Here is an 18,983-nt window from a genome sequence, read left to right on the forward strand (position 1 = left end):
ATCCATAAATTTGTCGTTGGCAACCAGAGGAACTGGAACAATGCTCTAACTAATGCCCTTTGGGCCGATAGGGTCACCCCTAAGGTGACCTTAGGAAACTCCCCATACTTCCACGTCTATGGACAGGAAGCCATCTTGCCTCCAAATGTTACCCTTCCCTCTTTACAACTCTCCCAAGCTTCAAGTGGAACCCCTTCAGCCTTACTTCAAGAGAGGATCAACCAACTGGTGAGGTTGGAGGAATTAAGAGATAAAGCCAGAATTAAATTCAGAAATGTCACATTCATACCAAACTCTCCATTCCACTGCAGGTTACACATTTAGGCGAACAACTATAGTATCATTGTTCTTAAGGTCTTATGCCAAGAAGAGAAGACATCCTCCTGATAGCTGCACTATAAAGGTGGAGAAATTCCTACAAGATTATGCTTCTAAAGCAATACCAACCAGATATTCACTCTTAGACATTATGAAGATCACAAACAATTTTGAGGAAACATTGGGGGAAGGAGGTTATGGGGTTGTGTACAAGGGAAAGCATTGGAATGGCGCTTTAATGGTTGTTAAGCTTCTTTATAGTCATAGGCACAACCAAACCCAATTCATGAATGAAATTGCCACAATTGGACGGCATCACATCAATTTGGTTCAGCTGTTGGGATATTGCTTCAAAATCCATACAAGTGCACTGGTCTATGAATACATGGTCAATGGATCTCCAGAGAAGTTTATATTTGCCAAAAGAGAGAATGGGAAAATTTTAAGGTGGGAGAAATTTTATTCAATTGCTTTGGGTGTGGCTCATGGAATTGCATATTTACACCAAGATTGTGAAAAACGCATTATACACTTCGACATCAAACCTCAAAAAATATTGCTGGACACCGACTTCAACCCTAAAGTTGTTGATTTTGGTCTAGCATAACTTTGTGGGAAGGGAGAATATCATATTTCGATCATGGTGCCGAGAGGGATGCCTGGATATGTTGCGCTAGAGGTGTGGTCGAGAGATATGGATACTGTTACTGATAAATCACATGTCTATAGTTTCAGAATGCTGTTGAGAGATTGTTTGCGGCATAAAGAATATCGATGTCCAGGTGAGCCCGTCGAGTCAGTTATACTTCCCTGAGTGGGCCTTCAAGTTGATTGAGAGTGGTGAGTTTGGGATGACATTGAGAGGAGGGGAAATAGAAGCTACAGATGAGGAGAAGGCCATGAAACTTGAAAAAGTTGGATTGTGGTGCATTCAGTACAACTCCAGAGATCGTCCTTGTATGACGAGGGTTGTCCAAATGTTACAAGGAAATGGAGAGGACAGTTCTCAATCCTCTGTTACCTTTCAATTCCTCAGCCACGCCTGAAAATCCTATGCTCTCTTCTAGGTAAATTCTTCTTTAGTTGAATTTATATCATAGCTTTCCATCTTTGATCATCTTTTGCAAACTAGTCTTCACATTGTTGTGAAATCGATCCTCTAACTCCATGCCATACTTTGTGAGAATGATTCGATGACAACTACAGGGAAAGATGGATACCCTGACTAAGTGCAGTAAGTATGCTCGCTTACTGAAAACCTGTAGAGCAAGTTATTTCAAAATTGCAAGATCAAATATGCCTGGAATAATTGCGAAGTAGTGGAAGAATAAAGTTGGTTTAGTTAAATCCATTAAATTACCCATTATATACACCCCAGACCATGCATAATGTAATGTCTACAATCCCCTGAATATAATAATCATTTTCATAATTTTTTTGTTTACAATCCCTTAATAGAATAATCATTTTTGTAATTTGTTTGTTTTTATGTTCTTTATCGGAGACTTGGCACACTATATTGTTGGAATTTGAATGTCATGTGGCCAGATAAGCTGTTAGTTGCACAGATCTGTAACAAATGAATTTACGTCTATATTCCCCCAATGGGGGAGGAATAAATCCATCGTAGGGTTGGGGTTGAGCCAAACTGTATTGTATGAGTTGTTTAAGCTCAAAACCGAAGGTCATATTTCCATCTTATATTAATTTGGAGCCAGTGTATCATTAAAGAAATAAAACTTTGGTGGATTTCAAAGGTACCTGATTTCATTTTATAGAGTATCTTTTATAAAATAGGAAAGAGAACATTGTTCACACATAAAATTATTCCACATATTTATACATTAAGCTTGACTTAAGATACGTTGAATACCTCAATCACTCAATTATTTTATTGATTGAATATCCTAACCTCACGTCTAAATAGAATCTAAGAGCTCTCCTAAATCTAACAAACTCCTAAAAAAAGCAAATCACTCCATCACAAAACAAGTAGGAGTTAATTACTCCACAACGGACCCTTAATGAGTACGTTTCTTGATCTCTATCAAGTAAGGTCTTCATCAAATTTCCTTAATCATTTCAAAATCTTATTGGCTACTAACTCCATCAAGTTGTCTCTTAACACTCATAAAAGTGTAGTTTTGGAGTTGAATTCCCGAGTCCCGCTTTTGAACTTTTGCATCATGGATCTCCTAAATTTAATTACTGGACAACATCCACAAGTTGTCGCATAACATCTCTAGTAGATCGCGCTCATGTCTTCAACAACTAATGAGGGGTCCTTCCCTAAATTCAGAACTCCTCAACTAACTTGACAACCATCCATGCTAAGATTTTACCTCACTTGATCCCATCTACCTCTTCTTTGCTTTCAAATTTCTTAAGGATTTTCTAAGTGAGATATGAAGCTTTAGCACACATTATCTTCCTTGATTCCTTTGCCTCCTCGATCCATTATATTTCTCCATGCAAAGGTCACTAAGGATGGTGAGGCAAAATAAATTGACCTCTTCTCGAAGCTCACCTAGGAGGACAATATCGTGTAGGCACACAAATCACTTCAGAGATAATTCAAGATGTGAACGAACCTCTACTTTCACTCGATTTTCTAGCTCTATTATAATTTTGGAAATTTTGGCATGATAAGGGTTTCTCTGCAGAATGGCGTCACAAATTTCACAAGCCTGACATGATGTCACAAAGTGTTTCAAAAGCCTCGATTGTTGCTAAGAATTATACTGACTGACTCTACAGTAGTTCCAAATTTTGTTTGTGGTGAACTTGTGGTAGAATTCATTGCACGTTAATCTAGATGAAATATTGGATTTTACATAACTCCTCTTCAAAGTGAAGGTAGGCAGCGGCTCACATAAAGCATAAAATAGTGGTCTAACAATAATAGCAATGCATTCCTAACAACTCACCATAATTTTCTTAGTGGGCATTTGAACTTCTAACCTTTCTTCTCGGTGCCCACGATCTCTATTCTATTTCAATCTTGGCTACTTCTTCTTTTACATTCTCATCACTTGCAGGAACAAAAAGTACCTCTAAGATGCATTTTACCATTTCTTTTTATGGTTTTGGCTCCCCCTTCCACCAAATATAGCTGTCTAGCAATGGTAGAGATTCTTTAATGGCCACAAATGGAGAAAGCTTCTCTAGAAACTACTTGATTTGCGAAGAAATAAGAGCAGTTCCATACATATCTCCAACCTCCTTTAATATTTGCACTCTCGGAGTTTGATGCATCAAAGAATTTTACTATGTTTATTGTTTGGCCTCATAGTGTATGTTATTATTTGGCCTAGGAATCCCTTGATTGGTAATGGCAAGATACAGGTAAATCCTGGTTGTATAGATCAGGGTTTTGGGCCTAGTAATCCATTCAATGGTAATGGTGGGATACATGGTAAAGCTTGAGAAGCCCTCGTTGGTTTTTTTGTGAATCCCACATTCATGCTTGGAATATGGCATGGGGGTCATTAGCTGAAAGAAAGATTTGGTCCATCCCAATCTACGGTCAAGTGGTACATGGAAAGCCCTAAATTGGTTGGTTTTTGCATATGTTAATATGAGCTCTTTTCCTCTTGAGTTTTATGAGCAAATGTGCTTGTTTATTATGTGATTTTAATAATTGTTCCATCATTGTTAATCTATTGGTTATATACTGGTTATAAACATTGTTTTATGATAGTTATTAGATATGGCTCTCTTCATGTTTTGATTAGTAAATTAATGAATAATGAATTTATGACATAATAGATGAAAATCCAGCTATTATGAGAGGGAATTAGTCCTTCTTGACGATTCCGAGATAAGTATGAAACCTCTATGTTCAGATGTGTAGGCATATTTGTCATTGCTAGGCATTCCTAGGCCAGGTTCTTGTCTAAGTTTTGTATGGAAGGCATTGTCCCTATGTCATTTATCGTTTCTGAGAGTTTCATTAAGTTTTGGGCAGAGGTTTGGATCCTATCCCTGAAGAAGTGGCTCACATATTGGAGTCACTAGCATAGAAATGAGTGAAAAAGTGTATAGTATCTAGGATGCAGGCTTACAAGAGTGACTGGAGGCTTACCGTCACTGGATTTCCTTGTCATGGGAGTGAATCAGAGTCTAGATCATTAAAAACTCAAGTTAACTCAAGGTTTGAACAACTAGAAGGGTGTTTTAGCCCTTAGGGGCCCTATAGCACCTCAAGGAGGTCAGTGAAGTTTTCTCTTTGTTGATTCCACTTCCTTAAGGAGATCTAGGAGGTCAAGTCATATCATAGTAACTCTTCATCATATCTTTACCCCAGTGGATTGATACTCTTGGGTAAGTGTGGGAGGCGGGTGTTATAGACTGGTATCATAGCATGGTTCAACACTTAGACTAGATGGGAAGAATGTGTTTGTGATGCATGCATATAGGTTGCATATGTGCTTGTTATGTATGCATGGTGATGGTCATTGTTATAGTTGTGTTGTCATGTGGAAGTTGATGGTGTTGTTATTGAAGTGTGGTCATCATGAGTGCATGGCAGTTATGAATTTGTTATGCATGTGAGTGTCTATATGTTGGTATGCATGCATTGTCATGGTTATGGTTGTCGTGCATGAGGTCATGGTATGTAGTTGGTATTGTCATGCATGGTAACTGGATAATGGTTGAGAAGATGGTGATATATTGTTACAATTATGATTATACATGTACTATGCTAATCAAGTTGATCTTGTAGACGAGATATCCTCCCTTGAACTATACTGCGTATCTTGATTATGTTTATATTTTTTTCATATGACATGATATACTTGCAGGAAGAAGATCAAAGATGACTAGCAAGATGGTAAGCTACAATTAACGAGACACTCCCTACCAATCAGATGAGAAACATGGTGATGAGTACTCCCCTCACATAACAGACACTGAGAAGTTTGAAGGCAGAAACAAGATGTTGCAAAGTATATAATGATTGAATCATTTAGTCACAGGAGGGACTTTCCAGAGAACAAGAGAAACAAGGAGAGGTCAATGCAATTATTCTTCAGAGTTTGTAGGAATTGCAGAGACATGGAAAACCATAGATCAGTTATGAGTAGGAGGAAAGGGTGAATGAGGAATATGGTAATATGTCTCATGGTGGTCACAAGTCGGATAGGGAATATACCGTTAGGGATGGAAGGTTCTTGGATATACCGGATAGGAGAGGTGATGGACACAGGTTCTATTCTAGTTCTAGGTCCAACATGTACCATAGTCATCATCATTATCATCCTTATAGGAGGAATGACAAGGGATATTTTCTAGATGAGTTCAAGAAATCTAAGCCACCTACCTTTTATGGTGATTAGAAGAAGCCAAAAGATGCAGATGAATGGTTGCTTTGGATTGTTGTAGCAGCTAAAGACAACCTGTGGGTTGAGGAGGGGCTAGTACCTAGGACATCATGATGAGTTCTTGCAGGATTTGCTGAGATTTTCTCTTACACTCAATATTTAACATATGTAAGATGAAATTGATTCAAAACTTTCTTTAAAAGTAGAAATGCAAATATCGATGCAAAGTAATACTCATAAAAGAAATAATGTCTAAGTCCAATGGCCAATACCACATGAGCATGTAGTTTTATCAGTCATTTTTATTATATTGGAGAGAATAATCAAGAAGGAAATAAAACCACGCATAGGGCTTAAATTAAGAATCCAATTCATCAATGTTTAATATGAAGTGGATGAGAAAAAAAAATTAAATGATATATTAAGATACATGGAGTACATTTTTAAGGATAATCATTCTTATTAGTCATAGGCATCTTAGATCAACATTAGACATAGATGAATCCATGAATTCATATAAACATATCCAACAAATACTATTACATGTAACTTGAGAAGAAGAGTGAGGGTATATGGAACAAAAACAAGAGAAAATACATACTACACATTCATATGTGCTGGAATCACCAAAAAAATTCATTAATCTTCAACAAGGCATACAATTCATTTAAAATTTGTAGAGCTTCCCTCTTGAAAACAAAATTCTGAACCCTTTGTTCCATATCATAAACTGTTTTTATAGGGCCTGAAGGAGAGAACCCCTTACAAAATATTCTTCTTTATTTGGTAGTGACTCATCATAACAAAAATGTTAGCATGCTTTAGTGGCATAGTTGTACTAACATGATCCTAACTAACTGGCACTTTAGTCTCTGAAAACAAAATATTTACATAAAACATAAAATATCAGTGTCATCATCGACACAACCAACAACATATTTAATCATGATAGATAGGTTTAGGATGCAGTGTCGTTGGGTCAATGATATGGAGCACTGGAGGATTGATGAAATGTTCACATCTTTGCCACATTGCTGAAGCTGGTATAGGAGCGTGAAAGAAGCGTTGATATGAAATATTGAGATTTGTAAGCTCTATATAGTTCAACCTAGGGTGGAACAAGGTCCTCACCAATCCTAACAACTAAAAATCCCTTCTCAGATAATTAACCACAGCTTTACCTTTAAGGGTCGAAGTCTTCTCATGAGATCAATCCACCTTGCTCTTGGCCTCAACTAACATTTGACTTTATTGTTCCCAAGGGAGCAATACTCCCACAATATCCTAACAGTTAGAAAATCATTCTTTGACTCTCTCCTCAAACTCAGAGTTGAAGGCAGCCACATCCTTCAGCACCATGTCTAGGCATTCTTCATCTTTGGCTCTAATCACCTCCCTCTAAACTACTTTGGAGATCTCCATGATAACAGACACTCTATCCACCACATCTATAGCCCTCAACTCCCTAAGTGGCTTCTCATTTATGAATTGGATGAATTTCTTGGAAATATGGGAATTATTTTCACCTTCTTCCTTGGCAACTAGGATGAAGAACTCATAGACCTCGATCACAATATTTTTCTCATCCATTAGATTTATGTGTTTCTAGTTGTTTTTCATCTCTGTAGTAATTTCATCCCAGACTTGTTTCTTACCTTGTAGGAGGGACATATTTCCTTTCAGTTTTCCTTTGAGATCAAAGATCTCCTGATTGGATGCTTGTAGGTTCTTGCTAATTAGATCTACATTTGTCCTAGCTGCCTCAAGTTTCTTTTCTTTTGGTGACAAAGCTCGATGGGTTGTGTCTAAGTCCTTCTGCACCTTCTTAATCTCCCCTTCCGAGAACTAGAGCTTAGTGAGTTTCTTTGTAAGTTTTTATGTGGTATTCTAAGGGTTCTCAGGCACTAACATTGCACAAATGTGAGTTTCTATTCTCAGCTGATGTTCTACTACTAGGGGTGATTTTAGGGGCGAATGTTCGCCCTTTGGTGAAATTAAGGGGTTTTAAATTTTTAGTGGGCGAATATTTTGTATCATAGTACATTTTACAAATCACCTCAAATAACCCACCTTATTTTAAGGGAGAGGGTAAAAAAGGTAAATTTAGCCCTTGAAATTAGGAGTTACAACCTTCCATTCGCCCATTTTCAAGAATCGGTTTTATTTAAGTGAATCCATTAGCCCATTTTCAAAAATAGGTTTTATTTAAGTGAATCCTATGGGCCAAAGGCCCAAATACCATATTTATAAAAGAGGTATGGTAAATTAATAAAAATATAAATAAATGAGAGGTATGGTAAATAAAGAAAACATTTTTTATATTTACTCCATAAGTCACCTTATATACATGCAAGGGTGTAAACAAATAAAAATATAAGTAAAGTGGAGGTATGGTAAATAAATAAAACGTCTTTTTATACTTACTCAAAAGGTATGGTAAATAAATAAAAATATAAATAAACTAGATGTATGGTAAATAAATAAAACCTCTTTTTATATTTAGTCCATAACCCTCGTTCTATTTATGAAGGCTCAAGAAAGAGGTTTTATTTAAGTGAATCCTATGGGCCAAATACCATATTTGTAAAAGAGGTATGGTAAATTAATAAAAATATAAATAAACGAGAGGTATCGTAAACAAATAAAACATTTTTTTATATTTACTCCATAAGTCACCTTATATTTACGAACATTCAAAAAATGCATTATATTTAGGTGAAACCTATGGGCAGAATACTATGGGACAAATACCATGGACTAGATTGTTATTAATACCATGCAAAAAAAACATTATTAACCCTAATATTAGTATTAATAAAAATAAAAATGGCACATGGTATTGACCCATGGTATTCACCAAAATGGCACATGGTATTGACCCATGGTATTCACCTGGAATGTAGCCTATTTAAATGGGGGAATTAAACCAGCATAGATCCATCTTTACTCTGGATCTACTAACCCCCAAGAGGTATCAAATATCGTGATATGCAAACTAGCATAGAGTGAAAAAATATTTGATCCCTCTCGGGGCTTGCAGATCAAGAGTAAAAATGGATGTTGTAATTTAATGTAGGTTAAACATTTTAGCTTGGTTAAAATAAAAAATAAAATAAAAATCAACTATTAATTTTATTAATTTTTATAAATTACTAATAGTAAATTTTAAGCTCCAGGTTTATGATAACCCATGGTATTGACCCATGGTAATACCATGGTATTCATGTGAGCATAGACTATTTAAAGGTGAAATTCTATCATCTTAGATCCATCTTAATTCTGTGTCTACCAAGTGCTCAGAGGGATAAATAGATTTCATTCCCCTAAGAGTGGTAGATGTGGAGTTAAGATGGATATAGGTTGGTTTTTATGATAATGAAGATATTAAACAGACTTAGGAAATTATACTGTAAAAACATCTTAAGGTGAATGGTTAAAGCATAGACATTGGACAAGTATATTTGTATACTTCTGTTTTAAACTGAAACAAATCCAGGGCTAAAAGGAATGGATTGATTGCACTAGTCATCCTTCTATAACTTTCCAACATATGCTGGAGTAAACAGAGTGTAATTTGGGTAATTTTTCTAACTGCAAACAGGAACATACTTGTGTATTGGCAGGGTGGTTACGAGGTCCCTAAAAGTGATGAATTTGATTTTTTCTTGGTTTTATATATATTTGGTTTTATATATAGTATTAGGTTTTTTCTCATGCTTTCTGTGAATGACACGGGTGAATTTTATCCTACACCCACTAGGTTATCGATATGTAATTTCGGTAATTTTGATTTCAAAAGATATTTTAAAGAAATGCAATGATTTCATTTGTGTATTCAATAAACACAAGATTTTATAATTGAGTAAAATATTCGCCATGCCTGGTGAGAGATTCGCCAAAAAATTATATATACATATTATATTATTGATAAAATCGCCTTCCATTTTTCCTATATACCATGGAGATTCGCCCATTTATTATACATATAAATTTAGTGGGGGTTCTTAAAATTTTCTTTGTCTACTACCTACTGCTTAAGAGCCACCACCTCATTGGTTTTTTCTATCAGGTCTTTTTCCAGGACCTCTTTCTCTTCCTTCACTTGTGCAAGTTTCTTGGACTGCACATCCTCACTAAATGAGATCTTCAACTTGCTTCTTAACTCCTGAACCTTTGTTTGTGAGATTTGAAGAAGGACCTCAAATGAAGCTTTATCCTCTAGATTCAATGCCAGTTTCACAAGAAACTCCTTGAAGTTCTCATTCTACATATGGAGATCTTTGGAGTTAGCTCTTTCATGCTTTAATCTTGTTGTGGCCTTCTCCAGCAGCTTCTCATCCTTGCTTATGGTCATTGCATTTTGATTAGGCTCACTGTACAACATCTCCCCCACTTTCATGTGGAAGTTGATCTTATCAAGTAGGGGGACACTTCCCAAGTCTAAAGAAACATCCAGGGCCTTGAAATCGAAGCCCGATGGTAGTAGCTGTGCTAGTGAGTGATGCAGGGAGAATTTCATTTGATTTCTCCCCAAATCTAATCTTGTATGCTACTGAATGGGATGTCATTTGCTGATGCATCTCCTCCCTTACTTTCTTGTTCCTTTCTTCAATGATCTTTCGAGTAGGCTAACTGGGCTCATTTGTAGTTGTACTTCGTGTTGAACTCAGAATGGATACCTCTGAAGATGATGAGGCAGAACCTTGCAATGGGTATTTCAAAGTCAACTTGAAGCCTGGCTGCTCTGGTTTTGTCTCCATCAACCTAGTCTCGATTTCTTCTTCTTCTATCTCTTGGGTCTTGGGCTTTTTACTAGTGTGTACATCTTCCATTTCTACATCCCTTGTCTCATCAATGGTCCTTTTCTACACCTTGTCCTTTGTTGTTGGAGTCTCGATCTTCATCTTTGTGTTAAGAGGCTATGAATCAAGGTTAGTCTTCCATTGAATCTTGGGCCTATATCCATTCTCATAAGTTGAAGTCTTTATGCTTTGAATTTCCTTTACAATGACCCCATGAGGATCATAATGCCAAACATCTCCCATATCAAAATTTATTTGCTTCAGTAATTCCTTAGCTGCCATGAAGGCCTATATGGAGTTAACAATAAAATTCCATATAGGCTTACCCAACTTGAACATATATACCTTTTTGGCAGGGACAAAGTGGACCTAGTCGACACTAAGACTCTGTCTAATGAACTCCGGGGCGAATATACTCGTAGGTATGAATGCAGGCAAGCGGTAAGGAGGAATCTCACACCCATAGACCTGAATATCTATGTAATCCTTAAATAGATACCACTCTCCCACCTTGGTGTCCTTGCTCAATGGAAGGATTGATTTTTGTTGGGGCGGGATTCTTGCAGGGGAAACATTATGAATAATTTTATAAGCAATGGCCATTTAGGAGGACATGAACTATGAATAGCCATCATTATCTGGTCTTCTCCTAATAGCAGTGTCCCAGTCAAAAACAAATTCCTATGTTTATTTGGGGCCATCAGACTAAGACCTAGGCATTGAATTCATCCACATGGGTGTACACAAATGGATAGAACAATAACGAATAATACCTTAAGTATGTGGTGGTAGGAAAATGACATAATTGGAATTTTATGGACTCAGCCAAGTACAAAGGTATGTCAAACAGATGGCCTGGTTACATAATCTCCTTTAGAAACCCTAGGGATGATTTATTGGCTATATTAGAATTGTCATACCCAAAAATATGAGTAATTATAGACATAATAATCTGCACAAACTCAAAAAAGATAGTTATTGGGAAACTATCAATAATGGGCAAGGACTATAGGCCAGGGGCTAGGACCATTTGTAGAAAGGATTTTGGTTCATCAACTAAAGTGGTATTATAATTATAAACTAGAATGGTTTATCTGAATTGCTGGGGTCCAGGGGAGCTTCGGTAAATTAGAGCATTTTGACTCAACTCTAGGGTCACCTCTATGATTTTGGCTCCAGTGGGAGAAACAAAACAATTATTTTCTTCTATGTAAGCAATAGTTAACCAAGAAATGAACTCAGGGAAATTATGAAAAGAAGGGATGATCTGATAATATAGCTATCAATCAACTACACAAAGTGGGTCCTCTCCTCTAACGTGGTAGCCATACATGTCGAACCGAAGGTCCGACAAGTGTTAAGAACAAATGGGGTCTGAGATTTGTGCCTCCTTGTCCATGAGAATTTCAACATTGGAGGAGGGTTTGGTTTCTCGGGCTTTTGGGGTCTTGGGGGTCGCTTTCTTCATTTTGAACAACTATCAAACAATTCTTAGGTGGAGGGGACTGACAGGTTACCTAATTGGCCTAGAGACAACTAAAAACGACATTGGAGGGGAGTTTTGGACCAACTTGGTGATCGAATAGTGTTTCAGAACGGGCGAACTACGGGAGGAGTTAGCACTGAGAAAGAAAAACAAATTCAAAAATTTGGAGCAGGAAGGGTTTTTATAGGTGGAGAGGAGCAACAGTCAGATGGCGTCATGGGGGCGAGGTTGGGGGGGACACCTAGTGAAGGAAGATTGGGTGATCTAGGTGACAGGTGGATAGGAGCGGGGGATGATAAAGTTACCATTTTGCCTTTACTTTCATCGCTTTCTTGAAAAATGGTGTTGGAAAGACTCTGACGGGGTGGGTGGTCCTTATGTTCCTCAATCGAGTGGAAGAATGGGAGATGACATCCTGCGGTTGCCCCCTAGAATTAATCTGGGCCATTGGATTGGTGGGCCTACTCGCTTGACTATTCCACTTTGGGGGGTAGCGCAAGTCTATCGTACGGGCAAGTTACCCCCCTGAAATGTTTCCGGGGGCCAATCAGGTGGAGATGGACGATGATCCACCATGCGAGCTGCTTGATATTTAACCAAAAAGGCATGCCTGTGGTAATTTTTGTTGTTTTAGCCCGTTGTGCTTGCTAGGTGGAGTATTCCATGGATGATGGATATGCTATTAGAGCTTCTTACTATGTCAGCAGGGCCTAAAGTTGCCCTCATCACCAATTTGATTATTTTTTAGGCCAAAAGTCTTGAATACAACACTTAAGCATCCCTACAACAAGAAATAATGAAGGAAAACAACAAGGATGAAGAATTTATTTGAGTTGCATGAATACACAGAGAATATGAAGGACAAAATATTATATCTTCAGCGTCAAATGGAAAACATACATCTGGTGGGAATATGTGAAGCAGGTTAGATACACAAGTATTATCTGATGTAATAGTACATGAAGGGGTGCTGAAAATGGTTTCTATTAAGGTGAAACCTCATGCAGTTCCTATGTGTATTGTTCCCTAATTATTATTTTACTTAATAAACAAGAAATCCTATGTTATTTAAAGATGTTGAAACACATCACTATTAAAAAATAAATAAATAAAAAATGAGCTTTCTAAGACCAAAAATCGCTCTTAAAATAATCTAAAATTGCAGAATATATAACTCATAAATTATAAGGATTAAAAATATAAAAATAATTCCACATATCATTCACTATGCCTCCTCTAGGTTCTAAAATTTTAGAGTTTGTAACCTCATTGAAAAATAATTACAGTGAAAACTCCAAGATTATTCTTTTAGAACGAATTAGTCACAAATCCTATCTTCCATAAAATATCTCTATGAAATTATAATGGATCAAAACATTAACTTTTCACCATATTATTATGATATGTCTTCTTAGTCTCCATAAAATTTCTCTATTTGAAACTTCCTAAAAAGGAAATTGTAGAGAAAATAAAAGAATGACTCTCTTGAGACTAGTTTAAGGATTAGTCACTAACCCTAACTTCCATAAGACATATCTCTTAATTTTTAGTGAAACAAAACTTTAAATTTTGACCATCTATACATAAATATTTATACTAAAATTTCGAAAGAAAAAAATATTTATCTAAAACTTCTCAAAATAATAAAACAAAAATTCTAGGATAGATCATTTGAAACTAAATTGAGGACCAAACACAAATCCTAAATTCCATAGGGTATATATCTTTGAAAGAATATTGTAACATAATATGGAATTTTTACCACTTGTACATATATATTTTTCCTCAAACTCCACAAAATTTCTCTAACTTAAGATTATCAAAAGAGACTTATAATGAAAATTCCAAGATGAATTCATTGAGGTATAAAAATCTTACCCTAAGGCCATAGATTTGATACCAAAATTTATGAACCATGCACCTTAAAAATGACAAGGAAATGGATACAATGAAATATGAGGGGAAAGCCTTCTTTTACAATGAATTGAATACAGAAGACATGATATTATCACTTCAGACTAGGTCTCCTTGGTGTATATATAGGAGATAAAGAGTACAATTATAGTGAACGGGTACAATGAAACATTTTAGTTGACGTACTAATGCAAAAATAAAATAATAATGAATGTCTATTATGGCCTTAATATATTAAAATCTCCCTCAAAGTAAAGGCAAAGTTAATATCATACTATAGTGAACAATCGTTAACCAATGTAAATAAAATTTATCTACACACTATAGTCAGTCTTAATTAACCATATTTAACAAAAGCCAACGTACAGTGAATAATGGTTAACTATTAACAATCAACCATAATTAACCTATAGTAAGATGCAAAAGACCAAATACCACAAAAACACACAATACTAAGAAAATGAGAAGGAAAATTAAAACCCACAACCCATAACACTACCATATGACCTAGTACCTAAAAACTTGGCATATGAGCCACCTCTCCAATCCTACACAAAATTTGTTGAGAAGTATGCTCTAGATGTGGGAAAAGGAAAAATTGGAGTTTTTCTAATGGGAAGATGGCAGGGTGTGCCATTCCAAGAAACAATGGAATGTTTTTTGAACTTCTAAAGCAAGTATATGTGCCACCTTACCAATCCTTCATATGTCAACAACTCTTATACTAATGAGGAATCATTAAGCATAAACCTATGGAGAGAATATGCATAATAGAAATACATTGGAACCATAGAAGTGAAATCATATTGCAGCTCTAAATTAGCAATAGTTGAAAAGAATTTTCAACATAGGTAGACACTCGTGCATTGAAGGATGGGCAATAAAAAATAAATGGATGGTAATCTACCTAATTTTTTTATTGTAATCAAGACAAGGTTTAAGGTATTAACTTAAGTAAAACATCAAACTTAAGTAAAACATCTTCCCAGAAAAATCTAGATTGAGCAACCCACCACTTTAAGACCAATTATAGACCACCCCACTTGCCTAATACACCACCTCAACTCATAAACAATGTGATTTCACCACCACACTCCATGATCACATGTCAAACTAAGCTAATAAATATTACATTCTAATATGATATAATTAAGACTATAAGAAGATGGTATATATCTCTACCCTATGGGAAATAATAACAAGTTCTAATCATTCCGTCTTGTTTTTATATATAAATCATATGAAAATTATTTTCTCTTTAGAAAAATCTTATTACATGGATAACAATGTCTATTTTGGAAAAAGACTTTCATAATTTCAATTTAATCATCAATAATTAGTAGATGGATTTTAAGGATTTAACCTCTAAGGAATATTCACTCAATAGTGGTAGTGAAGATAAAGGGTAAAAAATTATGTCACAAATAGTTATGTTTTTTTTGCTTTTCAATCTAACTAAAAAATGTTATAAAATTAAAACCATGGTATGACCTATATTATTGTAACAAGGCCTATTGACAAAAAAATAAATTTCCATGGTTAAAAATTAATAATAATAATTTATTATAAAGTTATAATTTAGTTGATTTTTATGATTTATTTTATTTTTAATTTTGATCCTATAAAATATATAATAAAATAACATAAAATATATAATAAAATAATTATTTAATCTCTATTATAAATTAATGTTTATTTGGATATTTTGATTTACCAATTATTTAATTTATATTACTAAACTACTATTTCAAATTACTAGAATTTTCATCTATACATGTGAATAAAAAAACATTTTCTCTGGTGTAATTTTATTAACTCAACTCCATGTCACTTTTCTAAAGTTTTCATCTATAAACATGAACCAGGAAGAATTTCTCGTGTTTGACCAAAATCTCTTTTCTTTCTGTCAAATCTGTACTGTTTTCGCTGTTTATAGTTTTTTTTCTCTTGTTTCCCCGTACAAACAACACATTCTTTCCACACACGTGGTATCCAGGGGTTAAATTTGACGCCCGTATGCCCGTATTTAGCGTTTTTACACGTAAAATACTTTCAACTTTCAAATCTCCACGTCAGGGGTAACTTGCTAATAATTTTTAAGACCGTCAATATGACGGGCATATTTAAAAATCAAAAGTTTTAAAATTTATATATATATATATATATATATATATATATATATATATATATATATATATATATATATATATATATATATTTTTAACCTTGAGCTAATAGCGATTCATTAACATTTTTAATATCTAATTTAATAATCGTGACCCGTATCGCAATTTGCCAATTTGCCAAGTGATTGCTATCCGGATTCCGGACTAAGTCCACTGTCCAAAATATCAATTTCTAATTTTCGTATCAGGTATGGTATCACTGGTAATTAATTCCCAGCGACCCACCGCTGAGTTATGTTGCTGAGTTATGGTGATTTGGACTAAGTCATAATATCAATTCCTAATTTTCAACAGTTAAATGGTTATTGGCAATTAATTCCCAGCTACCACTGCCGAGTTATGTTACTAATTTACTTCCAAGTTCCAAGTTCCAATCTGTGAGTTATTCATTGTTGAATGTGGCGACTTTGGTGAGGAGCAGGGCATAAGAAAAACTCTGCAAACTTTGGAACTTCTTCTAATGCTACAAAACCAGAACGCATCCGACCAAGTAACCAGTAAGTGATAGCCTATTAGGCATAGATAGTAAGAGATGCTCTGCTCGATGCTCTGCTCTATTTTCTAAGCATGCTTCTTGGATATCTGTATTCGTTTTTCTATGCATATATTTGACATATTCAACTCGTTAAATTTTTCGCTGCCTTTGGAATCTCCATTACCTACAGAAAAACCAAGTTCATTTCGATGTTTTATCTACAGGAAAACCAAGTTGAATTTGCAATTTGCTATTTTATCTATAGAAAGTAAACAGTTTGGCAAGACTGTTATGAAAAACTTACCTCGTTTAGGTGCTTGTTTTCCTAGTCCATAGTTTGGCAAGACTGTTATGAAAAACTTGCCTCGTTTCGGTGGTTGTTTCCCCAGTCGTTTGGGTGCTTGTTTCCCTAGTCCACGGCAAACTGTATAGAGTCACATTTTCTATGGACAATTATAGGCCAGTAATGGTGTTGGGGAACAAGCCCTCTGCTATAAAAGTCATAGTATTGTGGTGTTACCAAAAGAGTTGGTGAGTCACACGCCAATACTACTATAAAATAAATTAGCTGGGTTGTAAAGTCCATGCCTATAGACTATTACCCTATGTTGAATTGGTAAATGCATCGTTCTTCTTTGGAAGAGGTGCAAGCTTCAAAATCTCGTGTGAATTTAGGGTTTACAGGTCTGCAGAGATCAATTAAAAGCTTAATGATTAAAAAACTAAAAGCTTAATACAGACCTTAAGAATCCTATTTTAATACACTTTACCAAGAATTATTTGCAACTCTTACAGCGCTTAATGTAGCTTACATATCAAAGGCTGCTTGGCAGAACCCTGTATCTTGTTATAAACGACCTTAGGACTTCGAAATAGATTAAATTATGGTTACATGCCAAAGTTTGAAACTTGAAAGGAGATTGCCAGATACTGCAGAAAAGCAGAGCGCACAGACATTAGTGAAATTGAATTAGTGTTACATATCTTCAGAAAAAATTTCACCATAACCCTGTGTGAAATGGATAGTTACTCCGATAACATCTAGTTTAATAAGCAGCGAAAAATGGCTCCACCAGATTTCAACTTTCAGATTGCACAAGTATAATACACCGGCCAAAGCAAATAGATAGAGAGGCAACAACGTGAAGGAGAATTTGAATAATTGTTACCAACATTTTTAGGGATGGCTCTTGATCCAACTTAAATAAAAACACACATTAATACAGTACCTGTAAGCCACCCAAAATGAGGACCACAAAGAATACAAGCATATTCTCCAGAGAGTTCTGATGTCCTCACTGTAACCAAACAATCAATAATTGGTTAAACATAAAAATACATGGTTAATATTAACAGTATCCAACCCTAAGAATTATCTGATGTCCTCGCTTAAGAATTGTAACTTGCCCCATTAATAGAGTATTTTTAGCTGGCTCTTTCTTCAAAGTTTGGGCATCAAAAGGGTCGAATTTTTTGTCACTGGCTTTATGAATTCTGTTAATAGCCCTTTTACCTACCTCGGGAAACGATGCGCCCTGGGGTTTGGTCTTCAAGGGCCGTTTCTACTCAGGATTCCCATATCCATCCAGCGCCTCAAAACTAAACAAAATGAAGGTAAGAACTGAGAAAGAAGCGAAAGATTGCAGAACGATGTGAAGGGAGGGCAAAGAGGTAAAGAAATAGGCGTCCTGTCACTGCGCGTCCCGGCGATCTTTCCATGAAAAACCTTGGAAAGGGTGAGGTGTCTCATCCCTTTTATAAAATTTAAAAAACACGTAAAGCCCTGGAAATATACCTGAAACTACGTTTATGACAACTTTCCGTAACTGAGGACTGAGGAGATCATTCCCTGAACAGTTTGTGCACTGAGCCTCCCATGAAAGTTCCAAACACAGGCAAAGAATCTAGTGCAGACACAGGAAATAAAACACAGAGGCGAACTGTTACAACGAGAAGAAATCTCTGTTCAATAGCGCTTCACAGATTCGACATGGAGTTTTACCCAACGCGAAAAAGAGAAATTGCTTCTAGTTTCATTCATATTCAGAAAATCGCTAGCCCAATACATTACACACGTGGCTTTGATATAGCCAGCTGGAGTCTTTATTTGAGCAGCTATTATAATCAATGACACATATTCAAAAATCAATCATCTTGTGTAAAACATTATAATTCATGGAATTTTCCATGTGGCGGAGATACATAGCCGGGCCGTGAGCATTCTCCTACAGTTTGTGTTAGTGGTTAGGAACAAGGCCCCTGTCTTATGAAATGCCCTCCAATTTCCATTCTCGTCCACTAGTGTTCGCGGTTAGGTACATGAGTCTGGTAAAGAATTAAAAATAAAAATAAAAACGGTTGTTTGCTTGCTGCCATACTTGGGTTTCACTCTGGTAGAACAAAATTAGTATTTTTTACCTGATGCTCCAGCTTTGCAAGGCCAATTATGAAATCAGAATGAAAATAACTAGTACTTTC

General features: G+C 35.7%; 1 pseudogene; it reads left to right on the plus strand.

Moving 5' to 3' along the window:
* The first annotated feature begins 274 nt into the window (after positions 1-274).
* Positions 275-925, plus strand: LOC149175718 (rust resistance kinase Lr10 pseudogene; annotated as a pseudogene).
* Positions 926-18,983: the final 18,058 nt, after the last annotated feature.

Source organism: Pinus tabuliformis, chromosome 4_1, assembly GCF_031772625.1.
Source record: "Pinus tabuliformis cultivar Carrire ecotype Pingquan chromosome 4_1, CPIR1, whole genome shotgun sequence".
Lineage (NCBI taxonomy): Eukaryota > Viridiplantae > Streptophyta > Pinopsida > Pinales > Pinaceae > Pinus > Pinus tabuliformis.